This window comes from Schistocerca piceifrons, chromosome 3 (assembly GCF_021461385.2).
Source record: "Schistocerca piceifrons isolate TAMUIC-IGC-003096 chromosome 3, iqSchPice1.1, whole genome shotgun sequence".
Taxonomy (NCBI): Eukaryota; Metazoa; Arthropoda; class Insecta; order Orthoptera; family Acrididae; genus Schistocerca; species Schistocerca piceifrons.
In genome coordinates, this window is record NC_060140.1 from 138,200,551 (window position 1) to 138,219,899 (window position 19,349).

The 19,349-nt window shown below is 43.7% G+C and overlaps 1 protein-coding gene across 1 annotated transcript in view; it reads left to right on the forward strand.

Moving 5' to 3' along the window:
• Positions 1-19,349, forward strand: part of LOC124789292 (CTD nuclear envelope phosphatase 1 homolog) — a 94,042-nt gene that overhangs the window by 14,107 nt on the left and 60,586 nt on the right.

Here is a 19,349-nt window from a genome sequence, read left to right on the forward strand (position 1 = left end):
TAACTATCACGCCCCATAAGAGCATAAATATGATCCAGGCTATCATAATTCACAGAGACCTTCTTTTGAAGTCCGACAACAAGTTGCGCGCCAATTTAGAGCGGCGATGTGTACATTTCATCCGGCGTGTCGACCGGTGTCCGAAGGATAATCAGGTTGCCACCGGTGCCTTCATCTTGGTCTCTGAGGTCAAGGTGATGGTCTACCAGTGTGCTGTAAAGCCCTATATCCCTCCCCCGATGTGGTGCTTTCAGTGCTGGAAGTTTGACTACATGTCATCCTGCAGTACTTCCAGTGTCACATGCTGAGTTTGCGGATGCCCATCACATCCCAGTACTCCATGTGCCCTGCCTCCCATCTGTGTCAACTGTGGAGAGCACCATTTGCCTTGCTTGCCTGACTGCAGGATTCTCCCGACAGAAAGGAAAATCATAGAGTACAAGACCCTGGACCGACTGACCTACACTGAGACTAAGAGAAAATTTGAATGCCTCCATGCTGTGTGCATGACATCGTCTTACGCCGCCATTACAACAGTTCTGGCACCATCAGCTCCACCAACCCAGGTCACCTCTCAGAGCCGGAAGACTACACCTGCCCCATTGATGGTGGGGGGGGGGGGGGGCAGCATTTCCCTCCCTGTCTCATTTTGGACAAGCCCTCCACTTCCCTGAACTTGTCCACTAAATGCTCAACAAAAAACTTCGGGAGCAACACCCACCCCCCACCCCATCCCCCCACCACCAACCAGTGGGGACATCCATCCCCACTTCTAAGCCAGAGAAGCGTAAGTTTTCTTCGGCTTCTCTCGCTAGGAAGGGGTCCCTTGTGTCACTCCCTTCCCAGGTTTCATCTAATGGGAAAGATGACACCCACCAGTGGCTGAAGAGTCCAAAAGCAGCTGGTCGTAGGGCTTCACGGTCATCCTGAGTCCCGGAGACTGAGCCAATGAAGTCCTCCCACCCAGGGAAACCCAAGAAGCAGCGAGAGAAATCCTAAAAGAAAACCCCTAAGACCAAGGAAATTGTGGTGGCACCCACACCACCACTACCTACAAGCTCTGCAGCTGAGGATGGTGAGGAGATTTTATCGTCCGCTGAGGACCTAGATCTCGCCTCCGACACAATGGGTAGATACTGCTCAGCAGGTGACTCTGAGGCGTAAACTGCCTCATTGAATGTTCCATGCCTTCCCAGTCTCATGATGTCATCCTCCAGTGGAATTGCGGCGGTTTTTTCCACTGTCTGGCTGAGCTACGGCAACTATTAAGCTTTTCAGCTGCTATCTGCATTGCCCTCCAGGAAACCTGGTTCCCAGCAATGCGGACCCCAGCCCTCCACGGCTATAAGGGATATTACAGGAACCATAGTGACTATAATCGAGTGTCAGGTGCGGTTTGCGTTTATGTCCTAAACTTCGTCTGTGGTGAAACATGTGCCCCTTCAAACCCCTCATGAAGCTGAGGCTGTCAGAATGACGACGCAGGAAATAACTGTCTGCAATGTATATCTTCCTCCAGATGGTGCACTACCCCTGAATGTATTAGCTACACTGATTGATCAACTCCCTAAACCTATCCTACTTCTGAGAGCTTTTGATGCCCATAACCCCTTGTGGGGTGGTACCATGCTTATTGGCCGAGGCAGATATGTCGGAACTTAACTGTCGCAGTTTGACCTCTGCTTCTTAAATACTGGGGCCGCCACACATTTCAGTGTTGCTCATGATAGTTACTTGGCCATTGATTTATCAATTTGCAGCCCAGGACTTCTCCCATCTACCCACTGGAGAACACATGATGACTTGTGTGGTAGTGACCACTTTCTCATCTTCCTGTCACTGCCCCAGCGTCAGGCACACGGATGCCTGCCCAGACGGGTTTTGAACAACGCGGACTGGGGAACTTTCACCTCTCCTTTACCGCTGAATCTCCCACACACGGTAACATTGATGTGATGGTTGAGCGGGTGACTAGCACAATTGTCTCTGCGGCAGAAAACGTGATCCCTCGCTCTTTAGGGTGCCCGAGGCATAAGGCAGTCCCTTGGCGGTCGCCGGACGTCACTGAAGCCGTTAAGGAGCGTCGGCGAGCTCTACAGTAAGCTCTACAGTAAGCGGCACCGTTCCCTGGGAGCACTTCATAGCCTTTAAACGGCTCCGTGCCCGTGTTCGCTACCTTATCAAACAATGGAAGGAGGAGTGTTGGGAGTGATACGTCTCCACCATTGGGTGTTACACGTCGCCTTCCCAAGTCTGGGCAAAGATAAAACGTCTTTTCGGGTACCAGGCCCCAACAGCTGTCCCTGGTGTTACCATAAATGGCAAGTTGTGTACCTATGCAAACGCGATTGCCAAGCACTTTGTTTGAGCCTTTGCGTCAGAGAATTAACCCCCCAGCCTTTTGCACACTCAAACGGTGGCTGGAAGGGAACGTCCTCTCATTCACTACACGCTGCAGTGAATCCTATAACGCCCCATTTACAGAGTGGGAGCTCCTCAGTGCCCTTGCACATTGCCTCGACACAGCTCCTGGGCCTGACCGCATCCACAGCCAAATGATTAAACATCTCTCTTCTGACTACAAGCAACATCTTCTCGTCATCTTCAACCGACTCTGGTACGATGGCGTCTTTCCATCACAGTGGTGGGAGAGCACCATCATTCCAGTGCTGAAACCCGGTAAAAACCTGCTTGATGTGGATAGCTATCGGCCCATCAGTCTCACCAACATTCTTTGTAAGCTGCTGGAACATATGGTATGTCGGCGGTTGGATTGGGTCCTGGAGTCATGTGGCTTGCTGGCTCCATGTCAGGGCGGCTTCTGCCAGGGTCGCTCTACTACTGATAATCTTGTGCCCATCAAGTCTGCCATCCGAACAACCATTTCCAGACAGGAACACCTGATTGCCGTCTTTTTTGACTTGCGTAAAGCATACGTCACGACTTGGCGACATCATATCCTTGCCACATTGTATGAGTGGTGTCTCCGGGGACCACTCCCGATCTTTATCCAAAACTTCCTGTCGCTCCATACTTTCCATGTCCAAGTTCGTGACTCCCATAGTTCCATCCATATCCAGGAGAATGGAGTCTCGCAGGGCTCTGTATTTGAATGTCTCTCTATTTTTAGTGGCCATTAACAGTCTAGCAGCAGCTGTCGGGCCCTCTGTCCCACCTTCTCTGTATGCAGCCGACTTCTGCATTTCGTACTGCTGCTCCAGTACTGTTGTTGCAGAGCGGTGCCTCCAGGGAGCCATCCACAAGGTGCAGTCATGGGATGTAGCCCACGGCTCCCAGTTTTCAGCTGCAAAGTTGTGTGTCATGCACTTCTGTCTGCGTCATACCGTTCATCCAGAACCTGCACTTTACCTTAATGACAATCCGCTCACTGTAGTGGAGACATATCAGTTCCGAGGACTGGTTTTTGACGCTAGATTGACTTGGCTCCCTCATCTCTGCCAGCTTAAGCAGAAGTGCTGGCAGCACCTCAATGCCCTCCATTGCCTGAGCAACACCAATTGGGATGCAGATCGCTGTACGCTGCTGCAGCTCTACAGAGCCCTTGTCCAGTCCTGAATTGACCATAGGAGTGTGGTTTATGGTTCGGCAGCGCCTTCAGCATTGCATTTACTCGACCCTGTACACCACTGTGAGGTTCGATTAGCGACAGGAGCTTTTAGGACGAGTCCGGTCACCAGTGTACTGGTGGAGGCTGATGTCCCTCCACTGCAGATCAGACATGCGCATCTGCTCGCCAGTTATGCAGCACACATTCATAGTTCCTCCGAGCATCCAAATTACCGCCTCCTTTTGCCACCCACGGCAGTCCATCTCCTGCATCGGCGCCCAGATCGGGGAAAATGATTGTGGTTTACGTACGGTCCCTTCTCTCCGAGCTGGAGTCCTTCCCTTTACCAACTCTACTTGCGGTCCGTTTATGTATGCCTCTATGGTGTATGCCTTGGCCGCAGCTTCGTCTGGACCTTTTGCATGACCCTAAGGACTCTGTGAACCCCGCCGCTCTCCACTGTCACTTCCTCTTGATTCTTGACTTGTTCCGGGACTCTGAAGTCGGTTTACACCGATGGCTCATTGGCTGATGGTCACGAAGGCTTCGCATATGCTCATGGAGGACATATTGAGTGATGTGTCGGCAGCTGGGCCAACACCTTGTAGATCGAGATGGCTGAAAATGCACGCTAGACTAACGCAGACGGGCGTGAAGTACTGGAACAGGCTACGTAATTAATGCTATGAAGAAAAGTACGTAGCTGGATTAATACTTATCTTTAATCAATCATTGTGGTACATCGCTCTTGACTATACACAGGAGACTTTAATTACAATCACTGTAAGGCTAATGGCGCCTTGCTAGTTCGTAGCCATTAACTTAGCTGAAGGCTATTCTGTCTCTCGGCTAATGAGAGAGAAAGGCTTCGTACATCTAGTCGCTAGCTAGGTCGTCCGTACAACTGGGGCGAGTGCTTATTCGTATCACGAGACCTGCCTTGTGGTGGCGCTAGGTCTGCGATCACGCGGGTCCGACATGTACTAAATGGACCGCGGCCGATTTAATCTACCACCTAGCAAGTGTGGTGTCTGGCGGTGACACCACATTGAGCAGCACTCCTTGCCAGTTGGCTGCAGTGTTTTCACTGCAGAGCTGGCGGTCATATCTCGTGCTCTTGAGTACATCTGCTCATGCCCTGGCGAGTCATTTCTCCTGTGTACTGAGTCATTGAGCAGCCTACAAGCTATTGACCAGTGCTACCCTTGCCACCCTCTTGTAGCATCCATTCGGGAGTCCATCTATGCCATGGAACAGTCCCGCTGTTCTGTGGTGTTCGTGTGGACTCCAGGACTTGTTGGAATCCCCAGCAATGAACTTGCCGACAGGCTGGCCAAACGGGTGACTCGGAGATAGGCATCACAGAAGCTGACCTGCGTTCTGTCTTACACCACAGTGTTTTCCGGCTTTGGGAGATGGAATGGCATAACAGCACGCACAACAAACTGCATGTCATTAAGGAGACCATGAATGTGTGGAAGTCTTCCATGCAGGCCTCTCGCAAGGAATCAGTTGTCCTCTGCAGGCTCTGCATTGGCCATACGTGGCTAATGCATGGTTACCTACTCCGTCGCAAGGACCCATCTCAGTGTCGCTGTGGCTCCCAAATGACAGTCGTTGCACCTCTTGCTGGACTGCCCACTTTTAGCCGCTCTGCAGCAGACTTTTAACTTTCCCAGCACCCTGCCTTCGGTGTTGGGCAACAGTGCATCCACAGCAGCTTTAGTTTTACATTTTATCCGTGAGAGTGAGTTTCATACTTCTATGTAGGTTTTAGCATGTGTCCTCCACCCTAGTGCTTTTAGGGTGGAGGTTTTAATGTCTTGCAGAGTGGCTGGCTGTCCCTTTTTACTCTCGTGGTTGGCCAGCCACTGTAATCTGCTTGCATGCTTTACTCTCTTCTGTTTCTAGCATATCTCTGTTGTTTTCTTGTCCTCTTTTGTTCCTTTTAGTGTTTGTTGCCTTCCCTTCGTTCTTGTGGCTTTTTCTTTCTTTCCGTTTTGTTTTATATGTTTCGTCTGTTTTATTCTCACACTTGTGGCATTGTTTTATTAGGAACAAGGGACCAATAACCTTGTAGTTTGGTCCCTTCTCCTGCCTTTAAGCCAACCAGACTTGGTACCGAACGAGGTGGTACAATGGATAGTACACTTTACTCACATTCGGGAGGATGATGGCTCAAACAAACATCCGGCAATCCTGATTTAGGTTTTCTATGATTTCCCTAAATCACTTCAGGCAAATGCCTGGATGGTTTCTTTGAAAGGACACAGCCAACTTCCTGCCCCATCCTTCCCTAACCTGATGGCACCTAAGATCTCGCTGCTTGGTCCCCTCCCCCTAAACAACCAATCAGACAAGCCTGACTTGGTGCCACGGTGCAGCTGGCCATCCCAGGTCATCTTCCGCAGCAGGGGCAGTAGGTCGCACCCTGTGCACACCAACCATCATCGACCATCGCTGGGTGAAAATCCCAGTGCTGTGCGCCTCCACCGCTGTGACACAACCAGGCATCTTCCTGTGTCGTAGCAGATACACCATTGTCGAGTAGATGCTGTTGGCACAGGGACCATGTGGCTGGCTTACATAACGAGACCACCAGTGCTCAGACTATCCATGTCAGCATCAAGGCCATCAAGCCAACCAAACAGAATTCAGCAGTAGCCTCCCAGCGACCAGTGTATCAAGCAACAGAAACAGGTCAATAAAGAACTTGTTACATTCCAGCTGGCTTTCTCTGGAGCCTCCAGAGCTCTCATCTCGCATCTGTCACCTACTTGTACCATACTGGCTCATAGTTGCCCCACCCTGCACTGGGGCCCTATAGTTTGGTATCAGAGTATGTGGCATCATCTTTACGCAGCATGGTGTCTGGACCATAACCTGTAGTCCTACAGTGTCAACACAGCGCAATGAGTTATGAACTATTTGGTTATGTTTTGGAGAGTGTAATAGGCATGCGAGTGAGGTGTGACTATAATTGTAACTTGAAGAATATCTTGTTTAGGCCAGAGGAGTCAACTGACTTTAAAGAGTTTAAGGGTAATTGTGAGGAGCAGTATTTGGTGTCTTTAAGAGGTATGTCGTGTAATTTATTTGGGCATATTTCACCATTCACAGAGACTGTCTCTAACTTGTTATATATGTTGTCGACCTGTTCAAATTGCAAGGCAATGCAGAGAGTCTAGGTGGACCCTGACATGACATAAGGACTAATTTGTGATTATCTTTTGGAGCTGTAATTTATTTTTGAATTATTATATTTAACGGGGTGTAAATGTGATGCAGTGATACAGCCGAAAGGTTCACCCGAGGTGAAAGCAGTATGAATATTGTTATAATAGGTAGCACAGCTGACAGTGGAAAATATGCAGCTACATGGGCAGCTGGTAACAGTGTATGAACAGTTAGTATTGCGTCTGGTTTCGCAGCATGAGGTAGATCCAGTTGTGTTAGGATTGATTGTTTCCATGTCTGGAAAATCATCTGAGGATGTGCAGTCATGCAGTTGAGGTGCAGGCCATGCCTAGTGAAACCCAAACTATTGATAGGCTCACCTGGCACCACTCCAGTGTGAGCCACGTCCTCCGCCATCAGTGCCTTCTCAAACCCCATGTTAATATGCCTAACAGCAGCATTAAGATGAGGGCAATCATGACACTGAAACAGTTTCACAAGACACACATTTGTGCTACCATTTTGAGTAGCTGTCTTTTCCAGGTCACCACCTACATCATATTCCCTGTCCCTATCAAGACTCTTCCCAGTTTCACCCACAATCACTACCTGATCCTCTTTCATAAAATTCCTGCATAACTCCCCTAAGTTAAGTTACTTGAGCCAACTCTGCACTAGTTTTCACAATGCTGGTGGTCTGGTACTCACTCCTCAACACTTGCTGCAACTGCTGGCCTACACCTCTGCCATGTGAACTACCTAATAGCAGAACGTTCTTTCTGTTTGAGATTGCAACTGTCCTATGGCCCTTAACTACTGAGGTCTGCTGCATGTTTCCTGCTATACCTACACCTGCACGTACAAGAGGCCCCTCTCCACTAAACTCTGACAGTTGGTCAGATCTGCTGGTGATGCGTAAAGCGTGTAATGCACAACTGTGTGAAAATCTCCTCCTCCTAGCAGCCTTCTGACGAAGTGCCAGTTCCCATTCCCCTGCACACTTTTCCCTCCTCATTCTATCTAGTTCCTCCTTTACATTTTGGAACTGCACCTGAAGAGCACAGATCTTACACCTCTGCTCATCTGTTAACTTATTTATGCTACAGATTCTGCATTTCCAGGAGAGGATCTCCCTAGAATGCCTACTGGCTTCCCTGCTACATTCCCCCCAATGAAAACACTTTGAACAAATCTTACACAGTAACCCACTACTCACAAACCTACTTCTCACTCATGGTAAAATGCTAACAATTACTGAAAAACTAAATGGATACATTACCTAAGTTCAGTTACTATAGTAGAACAGTTTAAAGAACTAGCAACAGTTACCTCGAATTTCGCTCTCTACTAAGAAAGCAACTACTTCTATTAATACTACTAAACCACAACTGATACCTGTACACAAAAACTTCACACAATTTCTTGTCTAAAACAGAAAATTCAAGTGTCTACTGGAATACTCAACAAAACTAAACACAGTGAGCAAAAGTATTTCTGAAATATTTCACCAAGAAACATCAGTAGGAAATAACCATGCTGAATTTAACAAAAGCCTACAACACACAAACAACTGTATAAAACACAGTGAGTGAAAGTTTCTGAAAAGTTATTCAACCATTATTTCACCAGGAACAGCACGAGACACTGTTGGAAATTACTACTAAATTTATGAAATGAATACAGTGCACAAACAGTTTTGACAGTACTTCAGAACTGCTACAGCTACAACTGCGTGCTGCGAAATGTAAACACATGGTTTGATATTTCAAGGAAAGATTGAATACTTTTAAATTTAATAACCTAATACAGAGCCCAAACAACTTAATCAGTACTTTGCATTAGAACCACTACAGAGTACAAGCTTTTATTAGACACAGGAGCGCAACTGTTGGTTGCCAGTAGAGGCTTAGTTGGTCGAAGGCAATGGAACCCACCACGTAGTAGGTTATATGGGGTTGTGTATAATTTGAGACCATTGGGGTCAGTGGAAATAGATTTTTGTATAGGGGATATTCGATTTAGGCAGAGTGTAGATATAGTAATGAAAGTAGTGAAGATTGCAACATTAGACTTTTTGAAACTTTCTGGCAGATTAAAACTGTGTGCCGGACCGAGACTCGAACTCAGGACCTTTGCCTTTCGCGGGCAAGTGCTCTACCAACTGAGCTACCCAAGCACGACTCACGCCCCGTCCTCACAGCTTTACTTCTGCCAGTACCTCGTCTCCTACCTTCCAAACTTTACAGAAGTTCTCCTGCGAATCTTGCAGAACTAGCACTCCTGAAAGAAAGGATATTGCGGAGACATGGCTTAGCCACATCCTGGGGGGTGTTTCCAGAATGAGATTTTCACTCTGCAGCGGAGTGTGCGCTAATATGAAACTTTCTGGCAGATTAAAACTGTGTGCCGGACCAAGACTCGAACTCGGGACCTTTGCCTTTCGCGGGCAAGTGCTCTACCAACTGAGCTACCCAAGCACGATTCATGCCCTGTCCTCACAGCTTTACTTCTGCCAGTATTAGACTTTTTGTATCAGCATTGTGCAAAAATTGACATTCGGCAACATACAGTAGAACTTAGTGGAATGATATTCTAGCTAAGGGAAACTGTTGCCAGTGTAGAACTGTCACAAGGGGTATGTAGTGTATTGGACAAAATAATTGAGGTGCATACAATTGCACTAAGGATTGATTGAAATGATTGTGTGCCAGTAGGCACTGGAAAGTCACTTTGGTTGGATGTTGAGCCAGAACTACCAGTGGGTATATTATGTACTGTAGAGCCTCTGGAAGAGAATGATTTGCTGGATCCAGCAAGTTATTTTATCAAGAGAAGTGTTGCACATATGAAAAAGAGATGCAGCGAGGGAGTGGTACTCATAAATATATGTAATTTTGACACTGACAAAGTGAAGGAAGGAGATGTTGATAGTGAGTTTCGACATTCCTGATGAGGACGAGTGGTGCACGAGGAATGTGAACTGCAAGCCACCATTAAGACAGCATTGTGTAGGAAATTGGAGTAGACAAAGAGCGGATAGAAGAATTACTGTTCAAATTTGAGGATTTATGTTCTCCAGAGGGTCCATTGTGTGAGGGTACAAGATTTTCCAGTATTTTGTAGTCCAAAATTGGAAATAAATAATTTTGTTCTAGTATTTCCAGACATTAAGGAGTCAGTCATCTTGTGTGACGCATCTGATCCTGCTTTGGTATGTGTTTTAAGTCAAGAGATTAACTATGAAGAGCAAAGTAGTCAAAGGTAGCAAAGAGTCTTCTGCGGCAGCCACACTGTCAAGGTATACCAATCACCAGAAGTTTATATCAACAATGAGTATATGAGTGTATTTTTTTAAAAAAGTTTGTTATTTGTTACCTAGGATGTCTCCTGTAACAGTGTACTTATCCTCTAATATGCGTTGTATTTGAAGGTGCAGTAAAAGCCTTAAAAGATTAGTGTTGCCAAGTCCACATCCAGGGAACAAAGCACCAATGTATCAGAAACAGTATCACATTTCTAGGTATCTGTAGCCAATTATGGAAGATTTTATTAACCAGTGGTTAACTGAAGGGATAATAGAAGAGAGTCCTAGTCCATGGGGATGCAGGAATCATAGTTGTACCAGAGAAATCTGTGGATGGTTCTAGACAACACAGATTCTGCTGTAATTACTGTCACCTGAACAGCAAGACTATAACAGATGTGTATCCCATCTCCAACATTACTTATATCATCAGTAACGTGGGACAATGTCGGTACTTTTCATCCATGGATTTGAGAGTGGTTACCATCAACTGAAGGTTGTTGCTGAAGACAGCATTTTTGGTACAGTGTGGCACTATCCGTTCAAGAGAATGGCATTTGGATTGAAAATGCACTGCTATGTTTCAGGTGTTATTAGGCAGTGTGTCAAACAGCATCAGTGTCAAATTCAGCTAGATGATACCACCATATTCTCAGAGTACGTGGAGCAGCATAGACAGTGTCTGAAGGAAGTGTTAAAGAGTTAGTAAAGATGGAGTGAGGACAGGTCTGAGACTAGTACAAGCTGTACAAGAGTCACAGTGCCCATATCCGTTAAGGAAATATAAAACTGCTACAGAAAATTTTCGAAAGGGTTTCCTGACAGCATGACCACTCTCACAAGTTGCTAAGGGTAGGTGTGAAATTCATGTGGATGGAAGAGCGTCAAGGTGCATTTGAACAATTAAAGAGAGTTTTGACATCCACTCCAGTTGTAGTATTTCCAGACATTAATGAGTTTGTCCTGTTGTGTGATGCATCTGATTGTGCTTTGGTATGTGTTTTAAGCCAAGAGATTAATTGTGAAAGAGCATCTTGTAGCCTACACGTTGAGAAAGCTGAATGCAGTGGAGAACAATTATTCGACAATACAGATGCAGATTTTGAGCTATATTTATGGTTTCACATGTTTTAGATGTTATTTTTACAAAAAAATTTTTTGTTAGTGACCAACTATGCTGCTTTGAAGTGGTTATTGGGACTGCAAGGTCTATCTAACAGGCTGAGAAGATGGCCCCTGAATTTGACTGCAACGTTGTACAAAAGCAAGGTGTGGAGGACTTGAATGCAGATGTATTAAGCACGAAGGTAGCAGTGGTGGGTGTTCTGGCTCATGGTCTTAGCAGAGTGGCAGTCTGCGCACAGTGCTACCAGTGACGGGTAAACAGTGCAGGATGAATCGCAGTTTAGCACATGTGACTGACTGTTGTGGAAGAGGATGAGACTAGGGCTGCAGGTAGTAACACCAGCAAAGTTTGAGGAGGAGATTTTAAAGGTAGCACATGATCATGTGTTACCTGGTTACAGAGGATGCAGAGTGATAAGTGGAGGGGGGGGGGGCAGATAGATACTGGTGGAAAGGAAGAAAAGCAGGTGTGTATCAATACATGAGGAATTGAGTGTACCATGCACTGTGAGCTGACTTGAATCATAAATGAGTAACTATGCAGAGGCTACCAGGAGCATCAGCTTCATTTTAAATGTTTGGGGCTGATTTATAAGAGCCATTCTGTCACACAACAACAAGAAACTGATTCGTATTAACAATAATAGATCACTTTTTCTGTACTTGGAGACGGTTGCTATGCTGAGCCAGCAGCCAGTGACAGTTGCACAAGCAATGGTTAACAACTGATTTTGAATTTTGGGGTATGAGATATGATAATTTCACGTTGGACTTATTGAAGAATCTGTCGGTTATTGCGTGTGAAGAAATTAAGAACTAGTCCTCTTCATCCACAGGCCAATGGTAGAATGGAAATGGGTACATAGTAGCTTAACATTTTTGCAATAGTTCTATGTGAACACACATCATACCTCCTAGGCTACTTATTAAAGGTATGTTGTGACAGCATATAATTCAAAAGTCCACATAAATACTGAGTTGTCGTCATATGAGGTGGTGTATGGTTGGAAAATGCCGTCAACATTAGATTTGATAAAGGCCAAGAAAGGTGAAGATAGAGAGTCGGTAAGCCAAGTTTGCAGAAACAGTATGATAAGTAAGGAAACAAGTACAGAAGGTGAATAAAAAGGTATTAGTGAAGCAGGAGAATTCAGTGAAACGTGTGGCTAGTTTACTGCAGTATAAAGTTGGACAGTGGGTGATGTTATCCAGTCTGTACACACTGAAAGGGAAGATGAAGTTCATCACAAGGTATCAAGGACCCTATTACATGGTGCAGACTACTTCGCCAGTCAACATGAAGCTTCATTTGCCAGCAGAAATGAAATAGTACATGTTGGGCATCTGTAACGTTTTCTACGTAGTCGAGAGTTAATTCCAGGAGTTTCACAGATGGAGCCGGAGAAGAATGCAGGGTGAATGAATCGCAGGAAGAGACAGGAAGATATGGTTCAGCCTGTTGACAATGTACTGTATGCTTTGAAATCAATATGATGAAGGATGTCATCACGGATTTCTTCTCTTTACATGTTTGCATATGTATAGGATTGTAGTGATTAAGTTATGTTAGTGGAAATATTTTTCTGTTCTTTTGTTGTTTCTGAATGGGCTTGCTAGTGGCAGCAGCTTTCTGAGGAAGGCGGAAGGGTGATCGAAGTCCCTGTGGCACAGGTTGCAATATATTGACGTTCAGCATGAAAGTCATAGTATTATTGCCTTTTGTCAACTGAACAGTACCTGTTGGGGGTTGTAGGCCTAATTACGGAACCCAGTAGAGAAAACCTTTGCTTCTACTACCATGTAGTATTAATAGAAGTGAAAAATGACTGAGCTCGATTGCATATTCTAATTCAATTGCCAGTAACTGAAAGATGTGCACAATTTAAGTGTTATGCCATTCATGTGTAACCATTGAAGTGGAGGGTTCTGGGAAAATTCATGCAGGTGAGAATCTACAGGTTATTATTAATTTCGGAAGATGGTAGCAGGCACGCAGTAATGAGGGAGGAGGAGTTACAAAGTCGTCAAAGAGGGAGGTCACAGTGTGTCCAACCAGTGTAATACAAACCAGCCAGAGAAAATGTACCATACAATTGTTCTTAATCTGACAGAAGAGTCTAGATTGTCCAAGGGACAACGAGGAACCAGACTGCATTTCCAGCAAGTGGGTTTTCAGTGGATTTACTCCACTTATGATGACATGGTAATAGTGGCTATTTGTTACAAGCAGGGAGCTCAGAGAGGCCAGGTGGATTGAACTTAAGGGAAGTGGTTTATTAATCAAGAGGACTGCATGCGACATAATGGGGCTAATCTTCTGTCTACCAGCCACAACTATGGGAATCGTGCAAGTGAACATCTCACAACTGCAGTTGGCTAGATGTACCTTCAGAGTTATTTCCAGCACTGACTATAACATTCCTAAATCAAACTCTAGAACATGCCCTAATCCATTTCCTGGGTTGACTCATTGCCATTCAGGAAGAGCCCATTTCAATCGAGCAGTTAATGCAGTGCACATAGAGCAGTTTAGAGGAGAACAACTAAGCGTAACAATGACTTTGAGTGCTGCATTACCAAGTGCCACTAACTCAGCTGTGGTTACCTTTTATTCTTTTGAGACATATTAGCCAACTGTCAGCGTAAACCACCAATCGTCCAGATTGCAGTGGTCTGGATTCCTAGAACATAAGAGAGAGTGACCGTAACCTTATAGTTGAACACAGAAAAAAAAATGCAAATTTAGGGTGAAGAGAAAAGGAAGTAATGGAACAAGCCATGAAGATTAAATTGCTGGAAACACAAAACAAGTGTGATAAATAGACTTGCAAGTACATTAGTAGTAAACAGAATAGTAAGTAATATTGGATGCAGTATGTAACCCATGTGCTCAAGTTTACAGTTATTATTGGTTGTAAGATTTCTCTGTATTCAGTATGAAACATGTAATGTGATATGAAACTGGTTTTAATGTCAAACTGAGGGACAGGGTCTTGTTCATAGAGGACGGTAATGTTGCGTACTGATAACAGCTCTGACAGCTGACAAGTGCGGGATGGTGTCACTATAATAATTCAATAAGGCTGACGCGATGTTGTGATGCAGGTTAGCCTACTGAAACAGCGATTGCAGTGGTACTGCAGAGACTAGTGCAACCACTGGCAAGGCATATTTCCATGCCGACAGTGGCAGGGTGTTTGAGGATCAGTCGACACTTATGCACAACAATTTGCCACTGCTGACTAGAAGTATTGCACATTTTTGTAATAGAATTATTGTTAGTCTTGCAGCCCTACTAAGACTCCATGTGGACCTGCCAGTAGAAGTCACCAGTTTGAGGCCACACAGGGAAACAGCTCTGTGCACTAAATCCCTCCCCAGACATAGTGCCACAGTAGAGCTGGCCATCCCAGGTCATCTCCTGCAGCACAACCAACTCTTGCCCAGAGGGCAGTGGATTGCACCCCATGCACATGAGCTATTGCCCACCATCACTGGATGAGTATCCCAGCATGTGGACCTTCCCTGCCATGATGCAGCTGGGGATCACTCAGGGCTATAGCAGACACACCATCATCAAGTACACACCGCTGGCTCAGGAACTGCACGTCCAGATTATGTAATGAGACCGTCAACATTCTATGGACCATCCGTGTCAGCATCACAGGATGTGCAGGAAGCCATCCCAGCAGAATTCAGTGGCCAGCCAGCCATTGACCTGGTGTATCAAGCAGTGCAGATGTCAACCTAACTTGTTACATTTGCAGCTGCAATTTTTCTTTAGTTCTCTAACTACACACTTTCCAGCTTTTGTTTCATCCCTTTTTACTTATTTCTGTGCCATTGTGGCCAGCATAGCTTGTCATCACTCCATTGTGTTGTTCATCATGTCAGCATGCCATAGATATAATTTTGACAGTCAGTTAACATTTCATACAGGTTATTTTAGTGGTGAACTATTCAGTTGTTAATGCCCCATGTCAGTGTGACGTTGCTAATACATAGAGAAAATTTAAATGCAGTGCGCTGTGAAACTTAAGGTATATTTCACAATTTACTCAACTGTCTTGGCAACTAAGATCTTCCGAATTATGATGTGTTCTTTAAATTGGCATTTGTTATCATGGATGCTTAGGTATTACCAATCAGTGCTAGAATGAAGTAGAATATCCACAGCAATTATTGGGACAAAGTAAAAAAACAAATGCATAACCTTGATAGTACTTAGTGGTGCAAACAAAGTACTAAGTTTGTTTACTCATTTGTGTGATAGATACTGATGGTGAAAGAAACTACAGGTGGAGTAAACACAATAGTAAGAGGGTAGGATCAGTGATAGAAAGCCGAATATGAAGAAATACACTGACCAGCTTGGGACCTTCGAGGCTTTGGCTACAGTTTCTCTGAGAAGACACTAATCTGTCTGGTGGTTTTTTTTTAAATTCTATTAGTTAATTCAACTTTGGTATCTTTTCCTGTACAATTCTAATGTCAAACACAATGCTCTTTTTACATTTTGTAACCGCTCTCCCTTTCAGTTCTACTTTTAAATCAAAAGAGTATGGATTTTCAACAGAAACAGATGTAACTGTCCTTTCAAATATCCCTCTTCATTAACCTGTCAAGTTATGAGTTCCCATTTTTCCACCAGAATCAGATGTTTTAAACAAATCAACATTAATTACTACATAACAAGAAGTTATTCCAATTAATTTTAAACTGTTTACAAAATTTATTTACATATTTCTTTCACTGGTCATGCTGTTGTGTACAAAATTTAAATACCCACTCCCAACAGACTCGTGACATATAATACATTTAAAATAACTTTCTGCTCTTAATATTGAAAATTCTGCTTCTGTTTTCCTGAGGTCAGTTGATGAATGAAATGTACTAATGGATAACTGTATCTTTTCTTGAACTTTTTGTTCAGTCTAATCATTCATACGTTACTCCAATGTTGTCAAATTGGAAACTGACATAGCTACTTCATCTGAATCTTCACATTGATCGAAAACATTTAACCTTATGCTGATATCTGAATTTTGTTTTTACACCTCTGCAAATTGTTGTTCAGTAGATGCTCTAGCATGTTTTAGGTAAAAGTTTCTTAGGTGAAAATTCATATACAGTATCACATTGCTTAATTATTCCAGAATCCAGCTCATCTTTAAATTCGATATAATTTTCTTTAATTTTAATATTTTTTTAGATTTATCTAATCCTTTTCCTGATGTGACTGTACTACTTCTCGTTAATAGCATCTAATTCTAAATTTAGGCCAGTAGTTAACTGTCCTACATTATTGTTTGTCTCAGCAAGAGTTTTTTGAAACCTAACATTTTGTAAATTTATGTTAATATTAGTTTGTCCTATCTCTGCTTTCAGATCAGCGCCTAACTGTCCTGATTTAGCCTGTAGATCTGCCTTCAATTACTGAAATGTTTCCAAAAAATCCTCAGGTTTTTCCCAATCCATGACAGTTACTGAGCCTTGCCTTCAAAATTACTGTGTAAATTAAACTCCGTTCCTTTCCAACCCCACAATATCACACAGCACAGAGTGGTATAAAAAAAAATTTTGTTGTTTATACAGCTCACGTGGATGTGTGATTTTACACTGCATTGTAATGTAGATTGCACTGCATCCTGCTACTCTCGGTGGAAATATGAAGAAATAGTGCAGCAGTGTATCAGTCTAGAAATTTCTGGATCGTCACTGGTTGTCCTCTGTGATCAGTTGTGGCCCACCAAAGCAATTGGCCGTCTTTCTTCCATTCCACCATCTTTTAAAATCTTCATTGAATACAATGCTGTGACCCCTAATTATTTTTCTTCATGATAATTGTCTCTAGCAGTTATGTTAACAAATGTAGTTTCTTTTTTTGATCTGTTATTCATTCAATTGTTGTGAACAATGCAACATTTTTGCAACAGTTCCTTGTTTAAACCAGGTCTTTCTTCATATGTACTTTCTTGCAGTATTCTTCCTCATCAGTTTTCTATAGTCTATACACTTTCATCGCTCTTTGTGGTCTGTATAATGTTTCCTTGTAAAGTTTAAATATTTGATTCTCTTAAGTGATAAACATTTATCACTTGATCTGTGTCTTGCAGTGGGGCGGCACAAACATGATGTAAATATTTCTTCATGCTGAGTGTTACCTCCTTTACCGTTGTCTGACCGTAGTTCTTTTGGACTTCTTTCGCAAATTTGTAGTAATTACTTTTAACATCCAAAACTGACATATTTGCTACCTCACATTTTTAAAAATAACTTGCCATATGCCTTTTGAGTTAATAAAGTGTTTATTGTCTTCATCATTACATACATTAACCACATTAAATGACAACCATTATCATTCCATTTACAGTATCATTGTAATGTGATAGAAATTCATTTTTCATCTCTGACAACATTAGCCCATTGTTAATATAACCATGCTTTGGAAGTCTGTGGATCTTCAGGGCAGGCCACATCTGAGGAGTTATTTCTTTTCGTGACATCTCTATGATGGCCATCCCATGCTGAAGACGCATGCCACCCTTCAGTGCAGTTCATCATATACAAAATAAAAATAAAACCCCTACACAGTATCTTTACCTTTACATTTGACATATTATAACTTTTAGTTGCAAGCGTTATTCATCAGTAAAAAGGCATAGCGCTATGCATCACTGCTCTGAAGTGGTGTCTTGTCACCACACATTCTTACTACTACACATTTGGAATTCTTCTAAGGAGTAGGAGTTGTTAAGCAGACATGATTTCAGTTTGTTATTTTTACACTGATGTGCCAAAGAAAATGGTATAGACATGTTTATTCAAATACAGATATATGTAAACAGGCAGAATATGACACTGTGGTCGACAATGCCTTTATAAGACAGCAAGTGTCTGGTGCAGTTGTTAGACCCGTTACTGCTGCTACAAAGGCATAATATCAAGATTTAAGTGACCTTGAGCATGGTCTTACAGTTGGCACACGATGGGTGGGACACAGCATCTGTTGGGTAGGGATGAAGTGGGGATTTTACTGTACAACCATTTTCACAAGTGTACCATGAATATCAGGAATCCAGTAAAACATCAAATCTTCAACATTGCGAGCCGGAAAAAGAACCTGCGAGAACAGGACCAATGATAACTTACGAGAATCTTCAATGTGACAGAAGTGCAACCATTCCGTAAATTGCTGCAGATTTCAATGCTGACCCATCAACAAGTGTCAGCGTGCAAACCATTCAATGGATCATCATCAATAAGGGCTTTTGGAGCTGAAGGCCCATTCGTATACATTTGATGACTGCACAACACAAAGCTTTATGCCTCGTCTGGGTCCATCAACACCAAAATTGGACTGTTGATGACTGGAAACGTGTTACCTGGTCGGGCAAGTCTCGTTTGAAATTGTATCGAGCGGATGGGCGTCTACAGGTGTGAAGACAACCTCTCGAATCCATGGACCCTGCATGTCAGTAGGGGATTGTTCAAGCTGGTAGAGGCTCTATAATGATGTGGGGCATGTATAATCTGTATGATATGGAACCCCCTGGTACATCTAGATACAACTCTTGACAGAGGACACATACGTAAGCATCCAGTCTGATCACCTGCATCCATTCATGTCCATTGTGTATTCCATTGGACGTGGGCAATTCCAGCAGGACACTGGGATGCCTAGCAACATGCTGTTAAGAAGAGATCTCCACCCCCTCATACTCTTATGGATTTATGGACAGCCCTGGAGGAATCATGGTGTCGGTTCCCTTCGGCACTACTTCAGACATTAGTTGAGTCCATGCCACATAATGTTATGGCACTTCTGTGTGCTCACAGGGGTCCTACACGATATTAGGCAGGTGTACCAGTTTGTTTGGCTCTTTGGTGTATTACCCATTAAATTCTTTGCATTGCTGAACCCTCATTTCTGTGCCATACTAAGGCTGAGCGATGGATAGCCTAAATCATTTCTCCTTCTAGTATTTTATGTGTGGATTTTACTGTTGTTTTCAAACATCAATTGATTGTTGACAATTAATTTCATAAGGAAATAAATGTACTGTAAGGCTGGTGTGTGTAACAGGTTCTTGAGTCGACACCACATGTTATCCTTGTTACCTGCTTCTATGTTGCAATAATGCTTTCCTCAGTAATGAGTTAAGACTGAACATG